Raw genomic sequence first — 23641 nt, 5'->3', positions numbered from 1 at the left:
CTGACGCTTTGAGGTGTATACGCCCTTCATACTAGATATTGGAATTATAATTCCGTTCTTATCAACAATACCGCTGGTATTTAGTCGAATAACACATTTTCTGATATTTTGTGTTAAAGATTCAAAACCGTTGGGATTTCTGGAACAAAACGATACCACGGATCGTGATTATATCAGTTAATAACAAACAGTTACATGGTTCTTAATAATAATAAGCATTTCACTTTTGATTATATCATAAAACTTAGTTATAATGGTCTTCCATATAAGGACCATGACATACCACACGAATACATTTCAAAAATATATAGAAAAGAGTGATTTTGATCACAATGTCCAGGGATGTGAGTTTCTCTGTGTTTTGTGTGTGTGCGTAAAGTCATCTTCAGTTCACGAGGCTGTGTCCCCCGCGTGAACTGCGTTCTTCCCCCCTCAAGGGGAAAATCAGTATGTATGTATGAGTGTATGTATGTATGTGCGTTTTACAATCAATGGCCTTTTGGTGAACATCTGTTAACAGTTGTGGCTTGTTTGTGAGATGTTCGATGCTGTGAAAATCCCCAGGGGTAATAGAATCTTCAGTCCGACTGGCGTTTTGCTGGTCGCAAATCTTAGCCGAAACAGTGAACAGAAGGCTGTGTGTTGACACAGGAATAGATTAGGGTTCTTTGGATCAGGGATCAATTGATTTATGCGGATAGTGAGGCATAGTGAGGCGCCAATCGGTCTGGACGTTTTGCGCGTCGGACTCTTGAGACAATAGAGGTGTTTGTAAATGAGGGTTCCAGTAAGTTGATTAGGTCCCAGACTAGAGGGGGATTTGATCACGGGGTAATCTCAGTAATTTAATCAACACGCCGTCTGATCATGTGCTTTGCGTTACACCTAGTAAGACTGCATATCTAAACTGCCACGTCATCAAGCGCCTCTGAAGGCCGTCTCAGTTTGAAGGATGTTTTGAAGACAGACTTCATTTTGTGTCTTTAATTCAGGTCATTTTGAAGGATGCATCAAGTATATCCTTTGTGTTCTTCAATCTCCCACAATCCTTTGCACACATTGTAATTCATGTAAAAGAACTGATGGAAAACGAGTCGGCACTGAGTTTATCTGAGTTCATTATGAAATGTAAGACACAGATAATGTATTCGGAGATGAAGGCATACATGTTATCTTTTGTTTCTGTGTAAATGAATCATTGAACACTAAACTGACAATAATGTAAGACACTGGGAGACACAGACGGCTGTCATTCACTCTATTGCGTTAATAAAAAAGCCAGTTAATATAAAGATATTTAATAGGAAGTATTTTTCCTATATTAAGTTTTTAATAGTATTTTTGTGGCGTGACCGTGGGGCGGGAACATGTGTGACGTAGCCACAGGGTTCCCGCGGGTTCTTAAAAAGTCTAAAGTTCTGAACTTTAAATTTAAGGCCTTAAAACGTCTTAAAAACGGCCAGATTTTCATCCACGGTTGTCATGTTGTGGGTTGTTCCTTGTTCCTGTTTCATGTATGTCATGTGATCCCTTGTTCAAGTCATGTGATCCTGCCATGTGTTCCATTGTCTGATGTGTCATTTTGTCATTGGTTCATTGTTTCATTGTTCACAGGTGTCCCTTGTCTAGTCGTTAGTCTTGTGTATTTAAGCCCTCATGTTTGCCCTGTGTCTTGGTCTAGTATTGAATGTTTCTTGTCCAGGTTTCTTTGTTCTTGTTTTGAGTTTCCAGTTTTCAGCCTTTTTTTGATGTTTGATAATTAAAGTTGCACTTGGGTTCGCTACATCTTGCCTCCAGTGGATTCATTCATAACAGCGGTCTTAAATTTCATTTAGTCAGGTCTAAAAAGCATTTTATCCTCGTTCATTTCCAGAAACGCTGGCCGCAGAAAGTTATTACAAAGTAGCAAAAAAAATTGATCAGGTCGTGGCCTTCAAAGCAGAGCTTTTATGGGTCTCCAACACGTCGCTCGTGAGCCACCATTACCAGAGTTACCAGTACATGTTCACATATCGCGTCTTTTGCGTGCTCAAGTTCGTTCAAATGTAGGCGCGTGGTAAGTGCACTCGTTTCTTTCCAGGCGCAGCGAGAACTCTTCAGAATGCCGCAAACGCACCGCAGATCATTTGACAAGAACTGCAAGGGCTGCAAGCGGATCCTCCTGATGATGAGAATCACGTCACGCGGATGCCAAAGTAAACTTGATAAAACAGTTAATGGCCTTGATGCCGTTCCTGGTGGCGTTTAGCTCTTCACAGTGGCGTAGCGGACGGGCACACAGGGCATATTACATTACTGTTGTTATTATTATTAGGCTACTTTTATCATTAATATTACAGTTCATTTGCCCCGCAATAATTTCTTAGTGCATCACCGCATAACTGACACACTGTAAGGATAAAAGATTAGATTAGTTTACTTCTCATTTCAAAGACAACTTGTTGAAGACAAAACACTTCTTGATTCATGAAAATAGGTCCACAAGGGAAGTATTAAGAAAATATATTAGATTAATGTCTCATCATCATTTTTCTTTAACACCAGTTGCTTGCAAAATGATGGACAATGATTCACATTTTGTGAGAATCATTTCCTGTGACAATAAAACTAAATAAATTATTAAATAAACAAGCAGGTAAATAAACAAGTAACAAGCAAACAAACTCGTGTGCTTAATTTCTACAAATAATTAGCTGATGCAGGTACAAAAAGTACCTTTTTGTCTTGCCCCCATCCCCACCCACCCAACTCGGGTGTATAATGTCACCATGGTGATAACCATAGCAACGGAAAGGACAAACAAATCTGATATGTCAAAATAGTGTTGTAGTGTAAATGCAGACTAATAGACCTGCCATAGCAACATTAACAAGAAGAAGAAAAAACAAATCTGTGATGGCTGAATACGAGGCTTCTACAGTTATAGATACTAAAACAACTTTTTCACATGTCCTTTATAAAGCAGTGTTTAATAAAAACAATTATTTGAGGGTAAATAGGAAGGTATAATGTATTATTTACTTATGATATTAATTATTATTATTATCATTATTATTTGCATTAGTAATTAACTTATTTTTTTATTTATTTTCAATTAGTGTCACACAGAACACTGCAGATGAAGTTCTCCAGAAGCTGATGCCTGTGATTACAGCAACTAGATCAGCTTGGTAAGTAACACTGAGAACAAGCATCACTGTTAAAACATTATAACAGTTCTTACTTAAACATTATAAATTAATGGTTAACAAAAAATATTACACTCTATCAAGAGTCACACGTTAACTTTAAAACCCTCCACCTATCTGACCTGATTTGTGATCTACTTTTTTAATATTTGTGTGAGAAATTTATTTTCAAATATATGCATTTATAATGTATATAAACATTTATATTTAATGTATGTAATGTATTCAATGTATTTCATTTTATCAGTTTTATATAATCTTTCTCCCTCACATAATCACTTAGAACAGGGGTGCCCAATCCTGCTCCTGCCGATCGACTGTCCTACACAGTTCATCTCCAACCCTAATCAAACACACCTGCCTTTAATTTTCAAGACCTTAATTGGTTGCTTCAGGTGTGTTTGATTAGGGTTGGAGATGAACTGTGCAGGACAGTCGATCGACAGGAGCAGGATTGGGCACCCCTGACTTAGAATAACAGTTGAACTTACTGATATATTGAATTAATTGTTTAAAAAAGAGATATTGCGACGTGACCCATACACGCAATGGTCGAGGGACTCTGATGCTCCGTCCAAACCTTCTTCCTTTTGCTAAATAACAATATATAGTATCGACATCAAGTTATTTTCTACTCTGTATATTGTCAGCATAATGTACGGAAACAAAAAACAGTACGTCCTGCCGTCCACAACTCCCTCTAGTAATAAAAAGATGAAGCTAGCGAGCACTGAGGCTAATCTGACAGACGCCATTGCAGAGACGCTTGCAAAACAACAAGTCTTGCTTGAAACTACGATTCAAAATGCAGTTCGGCTGGCTATGGAGGATGTTAAATCCTCCCTGATCGAGCTCCGCCAAGAAGTACAATCTCAAACCAACACAGTGCGAGACTTGGGATCAAAGGTAGACAAGATTCAGGGTGAGACGTGACAGATGAAGAAAGATCTAAACTTGTGCACAACAGAGCAGCAAAGCCTCACCTTGAAAATCATGGAGTTAGAAGACAGGTCTTGCCGTAATAATGTGCGTTTGGTGGGACTGCCTCATGGCCAGGAAGGGGATGACCCAATAGGCTTCCTTCAAAAGATGCTCCCTATCTGGAGACCCACGCTGAAGAAGAAGGGACTGATCGAGATCGACCGTGCACACAGAATCTACGGCTCCGGTAAATCTTTGATCTTTCGCATGCTAACCCTAACCCTTTGGAAGTATTTAAAAGGAATTGCACACGCTGGGAATTCCAAACTTCCTCTTTTACCCCGACATTCCTTCGTGTCAGTTTTGGTGGTAATCAACACTCATTTGATTCAGTTAAAAAAGCGGAGGAATTCTTAGTGGAAGCCCGTAATACTCCTGGATCGGTTGCGAGATGTAAACTGTCCTTTTATGGGCCAGTGCCACATCCAGAGTCTATGGATGAGTAAAACGAGTCGTCCATGAATGAGTTAGGAGTGAGTACTCTGATATTGTAAAGTGCAAGCAATGTAACGATTTATTTCAGAGGAGTCCTTCTCTCTCTTTCTTTCTGGCTAAATCGGTCAAACATTTATTTTTTATACATATAACATGGCTGTCACTACTGTTTATACTATGTATACTCATTGTTATACTACATACTTCATGTTCAATGAAGAGGGTGGTTGACGTTGTGGTGAACGATGGTGGATGTTGTCACGGGCCCTCATAACGTTGGGGTATTTTGCGGTCTCTGATAGGGGTTTTTTGTTCATGTTATTTCTATTTATCTCTTATAATGTTTTAGTTTTGTCACAGGTCAAGCAGATATATTTTGGTTTTGCAAAACGTATTAAAATTCGCACCATTTTTTCACTAGATTATGGATAAATTAATAATTATATCGCTCAATATTAGAGGACTTAACAGTCCGAATAAGAGAGCCAAATTCTTGATCTACTTGCGCAGGAAAGCGATTGATATCGCTCTAATTCAGGAAACTCATCTAAAGACAGCAGACGTTCAGAGATTACAGAATAAATTTTATAGAGTTGTAGCTTTTTCTACTGATAACACTAAAACTAAAGGTACAATTGTTTTGATTTCTCGTAACTGTAACCACAAGATCGACAGAGAAAGTCAAGATCAATCTGGCAGGCTTGCATATTTTTGTACAAACATTAAAGGGAAGAAAATAGCATTTGTATTTGTATCAGTATTTGAGGCAATTTTTTCCCCACATGTAACTAATCACTTGCTTTCATTGATAGACTATTCTCTGATTTAAGTTTTACTTCTCCACCACTCCATTTCAAGCATAAGTGTATAAGTTATTATTATAAACTATACCCTTTTCTCGACACGACATCTCTCGTGCTCCAAGGAACTTTTGAACTCTTTTGACCAGACAATGATACTACCAGCTATTCTTGCAGATCACAATTCTTTAATGGCAGAATTTGAATGTGCTCCATTTGTTGAAAGATCTCCGCGGTGGCGTTATAATATCTCTCTTTTACAGAACAACCAGTTCGATGAAGAATTCAAAGCCAGTCTGTCTGAATTTCTTTCATTTAATATTGGTTCTGTTGAAGACCCTATATTTGTCTGGGAAGCTACGAAAGGTTTTATCAAAGATTTCTCTATAGCCTTTGCCACTAATGTAAAAAAGACGCAGAATCAGAGAATTGACCATTTAGAAAAAGAATGTCAAACACTTGAATTGTCACTAAAATCTTCATTCTCTCATTCACATTTTAAGATGCTTCAGACCCTTAAATCTGAATTGAACAATCTTTTGAGAAGGAAAGCAGAATTTGTGATTCACAGAACAAGACAGTCCTATTACTTCTGTGGTGCCAAACCTAGCAAACTTTTAGCCTTAAGATTGAAGCAAAATCAGGCGAAAGCCTACATTGAAAAAATTAAGCACCCTTCTAAAGGACTGGTTAGGAATAGCAAAGAAATTAACTCCTCATTTTCTGATTTCTTTTCTAAACTCTATATGTTCAAACTTAATCCCACAAGCCCAAGTTGTACTGCCTTTTTGCAGTCTCTTGCTCTACCTTGACTTAGTCATGAGGAAGCTGAATTTTTAGGACAGCCAGTTACTTTGGAGGAACTTAAAGGGCCGTTACAAGGTACTAAGAAAGGCAAAGCGCCAGGCTTAGACGGGATCCCGGCAGAATTATTTCTTAAATATTTTGATCTACTCGGCCCCGTCTTCCTGACGGCCATCCACGTGGCAGTAGAGGTTGGGGCCTTTAACCCACAGATGAATATGACACTTATATCGCTGATACCCAAAAAAGGGAAAGATCATTCAGATTGTGCAAACTACGGACCAATTAGTTTGCTAAACACTGATATAAAGATGTATGCCAGAAATCTGTCCTTGCGACTACAGCAGTATCTAAATTCATTAGTCCACCCTGACCAGTCTGGCTTTATGCCAAATAGATTAGCGGCGGATAACATTCGGAGACTACTGCACGTAATTCACGAATCCCGGGGTTGTCCCACTCGAGCTGCAGTTCTTCCATTGGATGCAGAGAAGTATGGAGTACATTCTCTACCCTTTGATTTACAACGAGGGATAAGACAAGGGTGCCCTAAATCCCCAATGCTATTTGCAGTGTCACTCGAGACCCTAGCCCAACTGATAAGACAGGAAAATGTATGTTCAATTTCAGTTAACTCTTACAAACAACACATATCACTCTATGCAGATGATATTTTACTGTTTATTTCGGATCTTCAAGTTTCATTTTCCTAGATACTGAAGGTATTTGAAAAGTTCAGTATACTCTCTGGGTACAAAATTAATTGGGAGAAATCCTCTTTGCTTCCACTTAATAGTATAGCTAAGAAAGTTAGACTACAATGCAATATTTCCATATAAACTTCAATAAGTTATTTAGGCATTGTTGTTTATTCAACCCTCCATGTTATACCTGATGCCGACTATTTACAAATTCTAACTAGGGTTGAACAAGATCTCCAAAAATGGACCTCGTTGCCACTATTATTGCATGCCAGAATTGCGAGTGTTAAAATGAATGTTTTGCCACTAATCAATATTCTCAGTTCCATGATTCCATTACCTGCACCTAGAATTTTTTGGCACAAACTTAATTCCAAAATTCATAAATTCATCTGGAATGGCAAGCAACAAAGATTGAAATTTGAAACACTGCAGCGTGCAAAACACAACGGAGGATTAGCGCTTCCGAATTTCGAAACGTATCATAGGGCCTCTCAAATAAAATACATTAAGGATTGGCTCGACCCGCTCTCCAGGGTTCCTTGGAGAGAGATAGAGGAGAGCTTAGAAGGCAAACACAGGTTACAAGATATACTGTTCTCTGGGCTAAATAGCAAGCAATGTATGCAAGCTTTTGGTCCAATCATGGTCAACACAGTATTCAATTTTAAACTTATGGAAAAAATGTATTCATTATTCGCATATTTGGCACACCCATACATCCATTTGGTATAATAATAATATCCGCTCGGGAGGTACACCATTTTTCTCTAGAGACTTGATGCAGAAGGGCATTATACATTGAAAGATATTGCTGGTCCTAAACGTATGTTAGGCTTTCAAGAACTGTGGGAGCGGTATAGAACAGAACCCTGTACTCTGTTGTAACAAGTTAGCTCAAAGGGGAAATATTAATAATAACTCACAATTATCAATTATGATTAATTATTAATATTTGGGTCAGTTAATTGGATTAACTTGAGGTAGGTAAATTAATATTACAATCAATTAATCAGTTCCAACAAACTCTTTTGATTATTCATTTATTCTAAGAAAAGCTTATCTTTCATGGCCACTGAAAAATAATTATTTCTTAGCATGTACAGCGCTTAGAACATGTAACAAGATCAAGATCGTAAAATGGATCAACATGAAGAAGCAGCAGTAGAGGCCAGAAGAGAAGAGAGAGATCACTGTGAATTTGTCTCTAATAAAGCCTGAGAAAGGACCCACCTCTCTGGGTTTGCTTGACCAATGAGAAGGGTGAAATTTCCAAGCGGGAAAATTCCTCTGTGGTTGATTTATGAATCTTTGTTCTAAGCGTGCTCATTTGCATGTGCAGCTGGATTGGTTTCTGATGAAGAAACTAAGAAAGATTCTTGTAATACTAATATGTTGCGCAGCTATCGGCATATCATGTACACAATCATTTCGATCTTTAAAGTACCAATTTATGGAGACCAAACATGGTATAGTAGAGGTTAAATTGACCGTTGGTTCTATAATAAAATACATAGTATCAAAGAGATAATAGTATCAACAGGTAATAGTATTAAAAGACACAACACAAGATAATAATAAAATAATTCACAAAATGTTCTGGGTTGGTGGGTAGTTGATTTCATCCGTGTTTTCATGTTCTCATGCTGGCAGGTTTATTGTCAAAAAATGAAAATATTATAAGATTTTAAATATAAAATATAAGATTTTGCACAAATTATAAACACAATTAATAAAAGCTTTCAGTTTTGATCTAAGAGAGTTAAGAGTGTGTCATTGTTCTCTACAGGTTGAGTGAGTGTGGTGTCACAGATGAAGGTTGTGCTGCTCTGGCTTCAGCTCTGAGATCAAACCCCTCACACCTGAGAACACTGAATCTGTCTGAGAATAAACTAGGAGACTCAGGAGTGAAGCTGTTTTCTGCTGTACTGGAAAATCCTCACTGTAAACTGGAGATACTGGGGTAAGATCATCTCTAAAATAAAGAACAACTTGTTTCTAATGAATATTTGAATATATTTCATATTGACAGCATTGTGTTTTTTATTTTTCAATTGACATGTTTATCTCTGGATATAGGCTTAATGTGTGTCATTGTTCTCTACAGGTTGAGTAAGTGTGGTGTGACAGATGAAGGTTGTGCTGCTCTGGCTTCAGCTATGAGATCAAACCCCTCACACCTGAGAGACCTGGATCTGTCTGGGAATAAAATAGGAGACTCAGGAGTGAAGCTGTTCTCTGCTGTACTGGAGAATCCTCACTGTAAACTGGAGATACTGAGGTAAGATGAACTGCTCACATGAAACTGTCACTGTGAATTCATAAAGTATAATCAAAATGGAATAATATGCAGGGAAATAACTATTATTTCATTAATTACATGCAAAACTATTAAAACAACATGATAAAATTTATCAAATTCTATTTTTTTTACTTCTGTTCATATGATACATATATTTTTTTAAAGCGTTTGCTCTATTTCTCCTGCTGCTGTGAGTTCATGTGTTTGATCTGTAAATGATTGAACACAACAGTAATGTTATTAAATATTATGACAATTTAAAATAACTGTTTTTTTATTTTAATATACTTTAAAGTGTAATTTATTCCTGTGATCAAAGCTGAATTTCAGTATCATTACTCCATTCTTCAGTGTCACATGATCCTTCAGAAATCATTCTAATATGATGATTTGATGCTCAAAAAACATTCTTTATTATTATTATCAATGTTGAAAACAGTCGTGTACAATTTTCTTTTAGGATTCTTTGATGAATAGAAAGTTACACTTTACTATATATTCACGTAGAAAAGAGCTGTTTTACATTCTAATAATATTTCACAATATTACTGTTATTTTGAATCAAATAAAAGCAGCAGAAGAGACTTCTTTTAAAAACATTAAAAATATTACTGATCCAAAACGTTTGACTGGTAGTGTATATGCATGTATTGCTTTGGAATCATCATTCGTCTCCACAACTGCATAATTACACCAGCAGTTGTCTGTAATATGATGGTGCAGATAAAAACAACTCAGACTTAATACATGAATCCATTGAAGTTCAGCAGATACCAATCTAACTGGCCATAAGAAATACTTAATTTCTTAATATACAAAATTGTAAACGCTTACCATTGTTACCATTGGGTGTTTTTTACGTAATTTTGTGTGTATTTGACCATTAACCCTTTAGGCGCCGGAGGTTTTTTCCTAAAATGTTCGGTTTTGACATCTTAATTTCAAAAGTCTATATCTTAAAAGTGTTAAAAGATAGAGACTTTCTGTAAATTAGAGAAATATTAAGGATGACCCAAAGTTTATGTAGGGATTACATTTTCTCATCTAATTTGCATATTATGACGTCATATGGCGGCGGCCATCTTGGATTATAGAATTTTCATGAAAAGTCACGTTTAAATCAAGCGGGAAGGAAGTCGACCGGAAGTTGAAGCCGGCCGCGTGCCACCATCTTGTAGCAGAACTTCACCTGCTGTTAGCATCCCATTGACTCCCATTCATTTTGGCGTCACTTTGACAGCGAATAACTTTACATCTGAGGCGTTTGAAGACTCCATTTGTCCATTATTTTTTTCTAAAGAAACACAACAATGTATAAAATGCTCCATTACCTTGTAGCTTATGTTATGGCCCCGTAGAAGCAGTTTTTGTAAAAGTAGGCTAACGATTGCGTCATAACCACACGACTCTCTGTCGCACAGTAGAGAGATTACCGTATGGACGGGAGGAGAAGCTCGCGGGCGATCGGGGGGACGTGAAGGCAAAATGACAAAATAATTCATCAGAATACCTAGCAAAAGTTGCTCTTGCTCCAAGCTCATGGACAGCTCCTACTCACACTCTCCGTCTCTGCAAGATTCGGAAGGGAATGATTCAGATTTCTCTTGGCACAGCTACTAGAAGACAGACGGGTTGCTCACATGGTCCGTGTAACGCTTTGCTCGGTTTGAGTCTGCGCGTCAGGAAAGGAAGTGCTAAGAAATCGCTAAAAATGGGCTTCACTTGTCTCAATTGAGATCCAATGAGATGGCTCTGTCCACTTCTTATACTGTCTATGGTTTAAATGATAAAATGCAGCACTTCTTTCCTCCCAAAATGTACCTCACCTTCTGTATGCTATATTGCACAATACTGAATGCTCAGGTAAATAGTAAGTAGTAAACAAACTGTGTAAATCATTACTAATAAATGGTAGAAACAAACCGAATGCATGTAGCCTAGCGGTTGGCCTTTTGCTGTAGAGATCTTCCATTTACTACATACAGTAGGCACTCTGATTCCATGTATGGGGCACATATACAGTGGTGTGAAAAAGTGTTTGCCCCCTTGGTAAATATGATCAAATATGGCTGTAAAAAATAAATCTGCATTTTTAATCCTTTTGATATTTTATTTAAAAAATGTGCAAAAATCTAACCTTTCATTGAAATAAAATAATTGAAAGTGGGGGGAAAATCACATTATGAAATAAATGTTTTTCTCCAAAGCACGTTGGGAACAATTGTTTGTCCCCTTTTATTAATCCTCAGGGGTCTAAGGTGTTTTTGGGGCCCTTGGGATGTTTTGACATGCCCTGACATTTGTGCTTTTTTCAGTTATTTATAAACATATTAATGGCAAAGGTGTAAATTCACTCTATATAGCACAAACAGGGCAACCATAATATGTGAGCAACATGTATGTAGATGTTTGGATTTTTAAGAGAATAATGTTTATGCGTGGTTATTGAAAAAAAATAAAAATGAAAGTTGCTGAAATAAGACCACAAAACACATACTAAATATGTGTCCACAAGACTTTTGACTAATGGATGTTGTCGCTTCGAGTTCTGGCTTCAAAATTATGTGAAAATAGTCTTGCTTTATCGTTCACAAAAAACAATACATTGATTTCAACTGTGTAAGACAGGTTTTGCTTGGAAAGCCAATATGCGAGGGGGGCGTGAACGAGGAGTGGTTTACACCTGAGAATACAATGTCCCACCCATTATGCGTAATGACTTGCATAATGAGCCATTCATTCAGGTGTGACACTGACTGAGCCACAAGAATGAATGCAAGGACAAAAGATATATTTAGAAGAAGACTTATATTGACCATTTAAGATTTTGCTTACATCTATCTTGTAAATATGTTTTGCTATTTTATTAAAAAGGTTACAATTACAACAATAATTACAATTTCAACAATATTTCAAGTGTACACTTTCTTTGTAAAAAAATGATTATAGGCCTACATTTTATCATATGTATTCATTAGTTTGAATAAAGCCAACATTGGAACAGCTAACATCTTAGTTGATTTTATTTTTGACAAAAATAGTATTTTATTTATATATATATATATATATATATATATATACACTGCTCAAAAAAATTAAAGGAACACTTTGAAAACACATCAGATCTCAATGGGGAAAAATATCACGCTGGATATCTATACTAATATGGACTGGGTAATGTGTTATGAACGAAAGGATGCCACATCGTTTGATGGAAATGAAAATAATCAACCTACAGAGGATTGAATTCAAAGACACCCCGAAAATCTAAGTGAAAAAATGATGCAGCAGGCTTGTCAATTTTGCTGAAATTTCATTGCAGCAACTCAAAATGGTACTCATTAGTTTGTATGGCCCCCACGTGCTTGTATGCATGCCTGACAACGTCGGGGCATACTCCTAATGAGACGACGGATGGTGTCCTGGGGTATTTCCTCCCAGATCTGGACCAGCGCATCACTGAGCTCCTGGACAGTGTGAGGTGCAACCAGGTGATGTCAGATGGACTGAAACACAATGTCCCAGAGGTGTTCTATTGGATGTAGGTCAGGTGAGCGTGGTGGCCCTTCAATGGTATCATTCCTTCATCCTCCAGGAACTGCCTGCATGCTCTCGCCACATGAGGCCGGGCATTGTTGTGCACCAGGAGGAACCCAGGACCCACTGCACCAGCATAGGGTCTGACAATGGATCCAAGGATTTCATCCCAATACCTATTGGCAGTCAGGGTGCCATTGTCTAGCCTGCAGAGGTCTGTGCGTCCCTCCATGGATATGCCTCCCCAGACCATCACTGACCCACCACCAAACCGGTCATGCTGAACGATGTTACAGGCAGCATAACATTCTCCATGGCTTCTCCAGACCCTTTCCTGTCTGTCACGTGCTCAGGGTGAACCTGCTCTCATTTGTGAAAACCACAGGGCACCAGTGGCGGACCTGCCAATTCTGGTGTTCAATGGGAAATGCCAATCGAGCTCCCTGGTGCTGGGCAGTGAGCACAGGGCCCAGTAGAGGACGTCGGGCCCTCAGGCCACCCTCATGAAGTCTGTTTCTGATTGTTTGGTCAGAGACATTCACACCAGTGGCCTGCTGGAGGTCATTTTGTAGGGCTCTGGCAGTGCTCATCATGTTCCTCCTCGCACAAAGGGGCAGATACCGGTCCTGCTGATGGGTTAAGGACCTTCTACGGCCCTGTCCAGCTCTCCTAGAGTAGCTGTCTGTCTTCCTGGAATCTCCTCCATGCTCTTGAGACTGTGCTGGGAGACACAGCAAACCTTCTGGCAATGGCACGTATTGATGAGCCATCCTGAAGGAGCTGGACTGCCTGCGCAACATCTGTAGGGTCCAGGTACCGCCTCATGCTACCAATAGTGACACTGACCCTAGCCAAATGCAAAACTGGTGAAAAACCGTCCGAAAAGATGAGTAGGGAAAAAATGTCAGTGGCCACCACCTGTAAAACCATTCCTGTTTTAGGGGTTGTCTCACTGTTGCCCATCTAGTGCACCTGCTATTAATTTTATTAACACTAAAGCAGCTGAAACTGATTACCAACCTCCTCTGTTACTTAACTGACCAGATCAATATCCCAGGAGTTTAACTGACTTGATGCTATTCTCTGATTAAAAAGTGTTCCCTTTATTTTTTTGAGCAGTGTATATATATATATATATATATATGTATATAATGTATATGTATATGTATATATGTATGTATATATGTATATATATATGTATATATGTGTATATATATATATATATATATACATACATATTAGGGGTGGAGCCGAACCCGAATACGGTATTCGGAAAGGCACAAATAATGTGTTTTTTACGAATACTTATTTCGAACAAATACTAAAAATATTTGTATTCGGGAACAAGAAAAACTTTATATCAAAAAGCTGTGTTTCCTCATGAGACATGGCGACCGGCGGCGCTGCTGATGTGGTGGCTGTTAATCCACTTGTTGATAAGAAAGTAGGAAAGAGCCACATATGGAAATATTTTGGATTAGGCTAATGTCACGTTGTCATAAGGGGCCGTTCACATAGCACGTTTTTTGCGCGTGCAGATTTCAAATGTAGGCGCGCGGCAAGCACGCTCATAATAGAAGCGAGCGGCACGCTCGTTTTTCCAGGCGCACCTATGTTCATGGTTGCATAGCAAAGACAGACGCCACGAGAGAGCAACGCTTTTGGAAAGGAGAAAGCGGTGCGAGCTGCGCTCTCCATTATGACGAGGAAGTATCAGCAAATAATTAATTGATTTCCAGCCCTTGCATTAGCTTTAGATATATTTATGGAGATGAGAAATGAAATAAAAAGCCGTTATTATGTCATTAATATCAGTCCGTCAGAAAAGCAGTTCTAATAAGCCCTTTTAAAATTAAATATGAATGCAGTTTTGGATTAAATAAAAGTAAAGTCAAGTCAAATAAAACACATTTTATCTCCTGTATAGTTTGGTAACACTACAATAAGATACCATTCATTAACGTTACATTATCTAACATCAACACATTGAGTGAACAATATATTTTTACAACATTAATTAATGTTTGTGAATGTTATTTAATACAAACACTTGATTGGTCATGTTTGTTCACTTCATTCATTGTGCATTAAATAATGTTAACATAAATAATGTTAACTTTTGATTTTTAAAATGTATTTTTAAATTAACCCCAAGGAGAAATAACTATTGTTTATTGTTAGGTCATTTTATCTAATGATATCTAACAAATGGAATCTTATTGTAAAGTGTTTTTAATACTACAGTTTCCATCTTTGTAACCTTGATATACACTTTAATATATGTAAATTTAATCTAAATTAAGCTTTGGTACCGAAATTGGTACAGAGAACCGTGGATTTTCACTGGTATTGGTACCGAATACTGAAATTTTGGTACCGTGACAACACTAGTAGCTCTGTTAGTTCGGTAATTTAGACAATAGGCTGTTGACAGAGTAACGTTAATGTAGGTAATGGCTGTTATGTTATTTTCTTTTCAATGACGTTCCTTGTTACATGTTCATTGCTGGATTTATGGAAAAACATCAACCAATATTGCATATCCATAATTATTATAATGGATATAATTAAAGAATACTTACACTATAACGTAAATTAGAAGTGTAACGCAAAAAAAATTGATTTTTACACCTATTTTGAATTTTACTCGAATACAAATACAAATACTTTTCCCCCCTCAACAAATACAAATACAGATACAAATACCGGCTGCTTTGCACACCCCTAATACATATATATATATATATGTAGCGGCGTGATAGTTTGAAATGGGCATAAATTTGAAAGTTTACACCAGGGAGTCTTACCCCTCTAAGAGACCCGACTACGCCACCCGGAGGCAAATTTACCGGGGAATCGCCTGATAAGATTAACTTAAAGCACACAGGTTCGGTTGGGGCTGAGATTAGACCCGAGACAGAGATGAAATACAAAATTACAGTTTTTATTTGGGCACCATTAGTACATGTATAAATATGCAGCAAAAAATACACACAAACACACACAATTCGGCCTCCACTCCAGGGCTGGGGACTACTCGCTCATTCTCTGAAAATGACACAGCAAACACTCGTGCACTCACACTTCAGACCACAAATGTGGAACACTGCAATCGGAAGAGACCACCACCAAGCAGAGAGAGAGACTCGTCCACACAGACACGAATCCTGATCACCCCAACAACTTGAGAGGAAGCAGAATTACACGTTTAACATACGATCAAATATACACACTCACGTACATTCTACTAAAACTAAGTACTCAATGGATTAAGAGCAATTACACAGACGTCTGGTTGCCATCCACTAATAGACCAGTTCACTGAAACGGTGGATGGCAAAAAAAATAAAAAATAAAAATTCACAAATCTAATCAAAAAAAAGAAAATGGTCGGTTAACAACCAGTTCACAGAAACTTGGTTGACAACAAAATAATAATAAATTCAGAAAAAAACAAGACAAATCTACAACAAAAGAATACTAAATGTTTTAAAGCAATGGGTTCACATAAACAAAGAACGCCACTCCACTCTACGCCACTCCAAGAGAAACCAGATCAAGATAATGACTGCTGGATGGTTAAACCATTTGATGCCTCAAAGCGAGAGTAACGTTAGGCCACCGTATCGAATCTGCGGCACGCCAGGCTACCAGACAGCTGATGTTGCAAGTGTCCAGCTTTAAACAGAAATAAACACAAGTATACCACAGCAGCACTTGAATGCAGTTTGCGGTAGATTACGCATCCATTCCTGCAGTCGAGCCAGCGCAGCACCGCGAGACGACAGTCTGTAACGATAATCAGTGGTATAACAGTCAGCATATACGAAGACAGCCACAAAAGCCCCAACGAGAAACCCACTGCAATGTTTCTCCCTCAGTCTGTAAACGGTTTAAACTGCTTGCGATGCACAGGGCATTTAAACTCCAGGACGTAAAATCAATCGGGTACCACATGCGTTGTACCGCAGGCTTCCTCAGTCCACACAGACAAACACTCCCGCGACACACCGGAAATGGATGACATCACCCGTGACTATGAGACGCACCTTCCTACCACACCTAAGGCTATCTTTATAGGCCACGTAAAATAAGGCACGCCCCAGAGAGAGATTATCATTGGCTACACATATATATATATATATATATATATATATATATATATATATATATATATATATATATATATATATATATATATATTGAACATATGAGCAGAAATTGGCAAACAAAAGCTTATTTGAGGTGGCAGATATTTTACAGTTAAAATGTTTAATCTATCCAAAACTAATCAACGAAATGTTGTCTTTCATATGTCTGTAACATAGGTCTTTCGTTTTTATTATAAGAAATATAAATGTTAATTTGCAGTTTAATACATTGCTTATACAATTACATTTTATTTCAACATATTTCAGTCGAATTTTATAGCAATACAGTTTGCTAAAAGCGAAACATTCATTCACACACAGAAACGCAATTCAAATTTAAACGTCTTTTTGCCAGTTGTGGTAAACAGCGCGCATCTCTGCCGTTCATTCATTCACACACAGAAACGTACGGCGATTCACTTGAGAATGAAAAAAAAACGTACAGTATTCCATAGCTCAGGATCCGTTGTCCTCGAAATACCAGCACTTCTGAGGTACATTTTCCATTATTATTATTACGATAGTATTATTCCTCAAAGCGCCGCGAGACGGTGTAAACAAGTACAATGATCTGAATAAGCTTGATGTGTTTTCTCGAGCTGATATGGGGGCGTTCACAGGTTTACGTGGATTGCCTCAGTCATTTGCGTTTGAATAGCGCGCGCTCTCCGTGGGCGGGGTCAAATTAAAAATAATTAGCTGAGATGAGAACGACTGACATCTCTTCTCTTTTCATACAGATTGCATAAACTGAGAATATTTGTTTTTTATAAAAAATACTTCATTTAAAAGAAGAGAATTCAAGCTTCATGCCTGTGTGACTGTTTGACTGAGTATTCGCTGAGTTATGGTTCATTTTCGGACACGTTTCAGAATGGACTTAACTGACAGAGAGAAGGCAGAACTCGCTTCGTGTTTATTTTTCTTTATTTGGCAAAAAGCACAACACTTTGTTTTTATTGTGAGTATACACAAAATAATACACACTTAACAGGATTGATTGATGTATGAAACTGGTTTGTAAGATCAAAGTCAACAGAGTATTTGGACTCTTGTTTGAACTGATAAGAAAAAAACCGAGCAAATCACGCCGGCGTGATTGCCGACCTCAGAGGGTTAAATACTTTTGCAACCTCCTTTTTCCAAGATAACAGCTCTGAGTTTTCTACTATAATGCCTGATGAATTTGGAGAACACCTGACAAGTGATCAGAGACCATTCCTCCATACAGAATCTCTCCATCCTTTTCGCCGTTATAAGATTTCTAGCACAGGCTGTCAGGTTTAGATTTTTTATCTGTTGGTATTTGATCGAATCCGTGATGCCATGTATCTGAACAAGATGTCCAGGACCTCTGGCAGAAAATTAGGCCCACAGCATTAAAGATACAGCAGAGTATTTCATTTTACACATGGGGTACTTTTTTATCACTGTGTGCACCAAACCCATATTAAGTGTTTGCTGCCAAAAAAGCTAATGTTATTGTTTCATCTGACCATAGAAAATGTGTCCGAAAATGAACTGTAACTCAGCGAATACTCAATCACACAGGAACGAGTGATATGTCTTTATAAAGCTTGAATTCTCTTCTTTTAAATGAAATGAAATAAAAAATACTTTTTTTGCTTATAAAAAAAATCCCATAGAGATGTAGCTAAATCTACTGTACAGTAGCCTAATATAATTATTTCTGTCAATTTCTTCAAGTTAAACCGAACTTTTATTTTGACGGGTTGCCGTGAATAACTTTGAGTTTCTATGCGTGTATGATATGACGATAGTTTTTCCTCAAATTAAACGGTAAAATGCTCATGAAGTGACTCTCAGAGTGGCTCTGGAGATGAATTTCATCATGTCATCATATCGTGAGGCAGCAGAGACTGAAAACAGCCAGGCGTCACCTGTGCTTCAGTGTGTGTGTGTGTGTGAGGTAGCCTAAATGAAACTGCACGTCTGCGCCATTCATTCACACAGAGACAAGCAGAACATGCAGGGTTAATATTTAAATAGTTTTTTTGCAGTTTAATATACACAGACACTATATATATCGTGGTATATATCGGCTACAGACAGTGCTCCGAGTAAAAAAGTTAGTCTGGAGCCCCGTGCTTAGATAAAAACACGGAAGCGACTTAAAGCAGCTGCCTATTAGTGGGTACCGAATATACCCGATACTACAGAAATGCTGGTATCGTCACATTTTCAGTACCAACTTGGTACCGAAGTACCGGTACTTTGACAACACTAGTTACAGACGAAATATGAATGTTTAGACAAGATTTCATTGATTAGTTTTGGATAGATTATAACGTTTTCAAATAAGCTTTTGTTCGACAATTTCTGCTCATTTGTTAAATATATAGATGTGATGTTTTGTCAAAAATAAAGTAGGTATATTGAATTATCAACTAAGATGTTATTATAGTGTTTGTTCCAATATCCAAACTAATGAATCCTTAACTTTGAAATGCGTATGATAAAATGTAGAATTTTTAAAGGTGCCCTAGAATGTGAAATTGAATTTATCTTTGCATAGTTAACCCTCTGGAGTCTGAGGGGTTTTTGGGGTCCTTGAGATGTTCTGACATGCCCTGACATTTGTGCTTTTTTCAGTTGCTTATAAACATATTAATGGCAAAGGTGTAAATTCACTCTATTTAGCACAAACAGGGCTACCATAATATGTGAACAACTTGCATGTACATGTTTGTATTTTTGATAGAATAATGTTTATGCATGGTTTTTTAAAAAACAAAAAACTAAAGTTTCTGAAATAAGGCCATAAAACACATTCTAAATATATGTAAATAAGACTTTTGACTAATGGATGTCGTTGCCTAGTATTTTTTCTTCAAAATTATGTGAAAATCGTCCTGCCTAATCATTCCCATAACACAATACATTGATTTAAATCTTGTAAAACACTTTTTGTTTGGAAAGGCCATATGCGGGTGGGCGTGATTCACACCTATGGAGTCAATGGGGCCGCATAATGAGGCTGCATACGTAATGAGCCTTTCATTCAGGTGTGTGAATGAGCCACAAGAATGCAAGGACAATATATAACTGGTTTGTTGTTTTTTCCACAAATTTTGCTTGCAAATTGTACAATATCCAAGGTAAACATTTCTAGTAATTGTGCAGTTAATTGTTCTCATACTGTATTTTCAGATTTGGAATATATTCTCTTCCCAAATGTGTCACTAATAAAGCATAATAAAATTATTTAAAGATAAGGCTTATAATGACCTTTTAAGATTTTGTTTACATCTATCCTTATATATATATATATAATTTTTTTTTTTAAGGTTATACAATTACAACAACATTTATAATTGTAACAATATTTCCAGTGTAATCTTTCTTTGTATTCGCGATTCATATTAAAACAGTATTTTTGCCAGCTGTAGTAACTCCACAACAGCACGCATCTTTGCGTTCATTCATTCATAGTAACGCGATTCATATTAAAACAGTATTTTTGCCAGCTGTAGTAGCTCCACAACAGCACGCATCTTTGCGTTCATTCATTCATAGTAACGCGATTCATATTTAAACAGTATTTTTGCCAGCTGTAGTAGCTCCACAACAGCACGCATCTTTGCGTTCATTCATTCCGATTAGAACAAAGCAAACAGAACTGACCTAATTCCTCAGCGGGATCCGTTTGCTCCTCGAAATGATACTTCCAGAACTTCTGAGGTAAATTTTTGCAGGATTATTATCAAGACAGTATTATTCCTCACAGCATCGTAAAGTACATAAGTCTGAAAGTGAACTCGCGGTGTGTGTTATCCAGCTGATGGGCGTTTTACAGGTTTGTTTGGATCGGCTCACATTTGCGTTTGAATAGCGCGTGCTCTCCGTGGGCGGAGCACATTAAAACTTAATTAGCTGAGATGAGAACGACTGACATCTCTCTCTTTGCATACATATTACATAAACTGTGAATATTTGTTTTTTATAAAAATTACTTCGTTTAAAAGATGAGAATTCAAGCTTCATGCCTGTATGTCTGAATGCCTGTTTGACTGAGTATTCACTGAGTTATGGTTCATTTTCGGACGCGTTTCAGAATGGACTACACTGACAGAGAGGAGGCAGAACTCGCTTCGTGTTTATTTTTCTTTATTTGGCAAAAAGCACAACACTTTGTTTTTATTGTGAGTATACACAAAAATAATACACATTTAACAGAATCGATTGATGTATGAAACTCCAATGGAAAATCAAAGTCAACCGAGTATTTTTGAGTTTCTTTTACACTGCTAAAAAAAAAGCGAGCTGGTATCGCCGGCGATACCTCCGACCTCTGGGGGTTAAATAACAAGAGTTCAGTACATGGACATGACATACAGTGAGTCTCAAACACCATAGTTTTCTCCTTCTTATTTAAATCTCGTTTTTGAAAAACACCCCTGAAAAATATATGCCAGCCCATGTTCAATGGCAGGCGGAACTGCGCAGCCGAATCATCGGAAGTTCTGCAGGTGAAGAAACAAGCGAGGATCATAGGGAAAATGGCAGATCTGTCTATAATCAATCTATCTATCTATCTATCTATCTATCTATCTATCTATAATCGGATACCGCTACAGTTTAATTCGAAGTTGTTAGTTTGCTCTGCCCATTTCACCACGGACTGTTTCTCTAACCTGGAACAATATCAAGCTGCCAGGCTTCTCTCAGCATCTCATATTGACGAAGGGGGTAATTTCAACTAACGTTATATTCCCGCAAGCGGTCAGTAGTGATTTTATTAACGATAATTTACACTGTGTTATCTAGATCCAGCGTGATATTGTTTTTTCCTCGAGAGACATCATGGCTTGCAAACGAGCGAACGAAGCATGGCAGTTGCTCAGTGTTTGGATGTACAAATGAACACAAAATAATTTTTTTAGTTCCTTCATCCGAGCCTCTGGAGAACCAGTGGGTTATGTGAATTTCTGATGCGTAATTGTTCAAGTTCAGACAAATAATCTTTCTCTCAAAGTCGTTCAATACTGTTTATGCATCAGTAAATCAAGCCAGTGACTAAACGCTCAACTTCACATCGTTTCTCACAGAAACTGCGTTGCAGTGATAAGATCTTCATTCACGCGATCAACAGGCTGTCATCTGCTCAATGCTCATCACTGCAACTTTTTATGTGATGGGAATATATATAAATACTTAAACTTCTCACGATTCGTTAATCTCGATAGCTGTAATAGTAAAAACGTATAAAAGCTGTAATAGTAAAAGTTTTCCAGATAGTTCGACATGTAATGCCAGATATTTCATATGCAAGCATGTCAGCCAATCACAGCAGAGGGCGTTTACTCTGAAGACTCTTAACAGACATGCCCCTTCAAACAGAGTGTTCAAATCAGAGGATGAAATCAGGCTAGGAAATATGCCTTTTATTTCTAAATTATAACAACTTTAGATCTAAAAAACATACTAACATCATAAGGGCACCCCAGGAAACATTATAAAATGATAAAACAGTCCATTCTAGGGCACCTTTAAAATGAAAGATTACACTTGAAATTGATTAAAATTGTAATTGTTGTTGATTTACATTCTTATTAGGTCAATATAAGCCTTCTCAATAAATTATTTATTATTGTTTTTTATTAGTGACACATTTGGGGAGAGGATATATTCCAAAACTTGCTGAAAATACAGTATGAGAATTAACTGCATAGTTACTAGAAATGTTTACCTTGGATATTATGCAATTTGCATGCATACAAAAGTCCTCACATTCTTTATTGTGGCTCAGTGACACACCTGAATGAAAGGCTCATTATGCGGCTTATTATGCAGCTCATTCTGCAGGTCATTGTCTTCTCAGATGTGAATCACAGCATTATTCATGATCATTCACACCCCCATGCATATTGCCTTTCCAAACAAAATGTGTCTTACAAAATATGTGAATGATTAGGCAGGGTGATTTTCAGATCATTTTGTAACAAAAACTCTAGGCGACAACATCCATTAGTCAAAAGTCTCGTGGACACATATTTAGTATGTGTTTTGTGGCCTTATGTCAGAAACTTTCATTTTTAGTTTTTTCAATAACCATGCATAAACATTATTGTCTCAAAAATACAAACATGTACATACATGTTGCTCACATATTATGGTAGCCCTGTTTGTGCTAAATAGAGTGTAATTACAAAAAAGCACAAATGTCAGGGCATGCCAAAACATCTCAAGGACTCCAAAAACACCTTAGACCCCAGAGGGTTAACAACTTGAACTAATGAATATTTGTATATATTTCATATTTGTGACCCTGCCTGTGAAAACCCAGCTAAAGTCATTTTTTTGTGATTCAGTGTTTTCTACATAAAATCATCCTACACAATGTAAAGAACATTCTGTGAAAATATAACCTTGATATCTTTAATATTGACTGAGTAAGGCCATGTCAAAGATTTGCTAAAATTCGGGCTCAGAAAATCATATTTTTGAGAAATTACAAATTAAAAATAAGTTATTTGTTAAAACTGCAACACATTTGATCCATAGTTATCCTGCATATGTGCCTTATAACACAATAAAGCTGAGATTCTCCCCTTTTTAGTGATATATGACACATCAGTGGAAAAATTCTTAAAGTTTTGTAAAACAGGTCTATTTATTATGATGTGCATGTCCAAAAAGCTAAAAGCATAAAAACATTGAAACGAATGGGGGTGCCACAAGAGCTTTATCATAGCAACAATTACCATGTCAATTCAGTGGA

The 23641-nt window shown here is 37.3% G+C and overlaps 1 pseudogene across 1 annotated transcript in view; it reads left to right on the top strand.

The window, feature by feature from the left end:
- Positions 1-23641, top strand: part of LOC311066812 (protein NLRC3-like) — a 94927-nt pseudogene that overhangs the window by 13952 nt on the left and 57334 nt on the right. Inside the window, exons 3-5 of the transcript XR_014609521.1 lie at positions 3099-3170; positions 8699-8872; positions 9017-9190. The product of XR_014609521.1 is annotated as a protein NLRC3-like (transcript). The remainder of the gene's footprint in view (positions 1-3098; positions 3171-8698; positions 8873-9016; positions 9191-23641) is intronic.

This window comes from Abramis brama (assembly GCF_963993115.1).
Source record: "Abramis brama genome assembly, chromosome: 17".
Classification (NCBI taxonomy): Eukaryota; Metazoa; Chordata; class Actinopteri; order Cypriniformes; family Leuciscidae; genus Abramis; species Abramis brama.
This window is presented reverse-complemented; position numbering and strand designations above follow the sequence as displayed.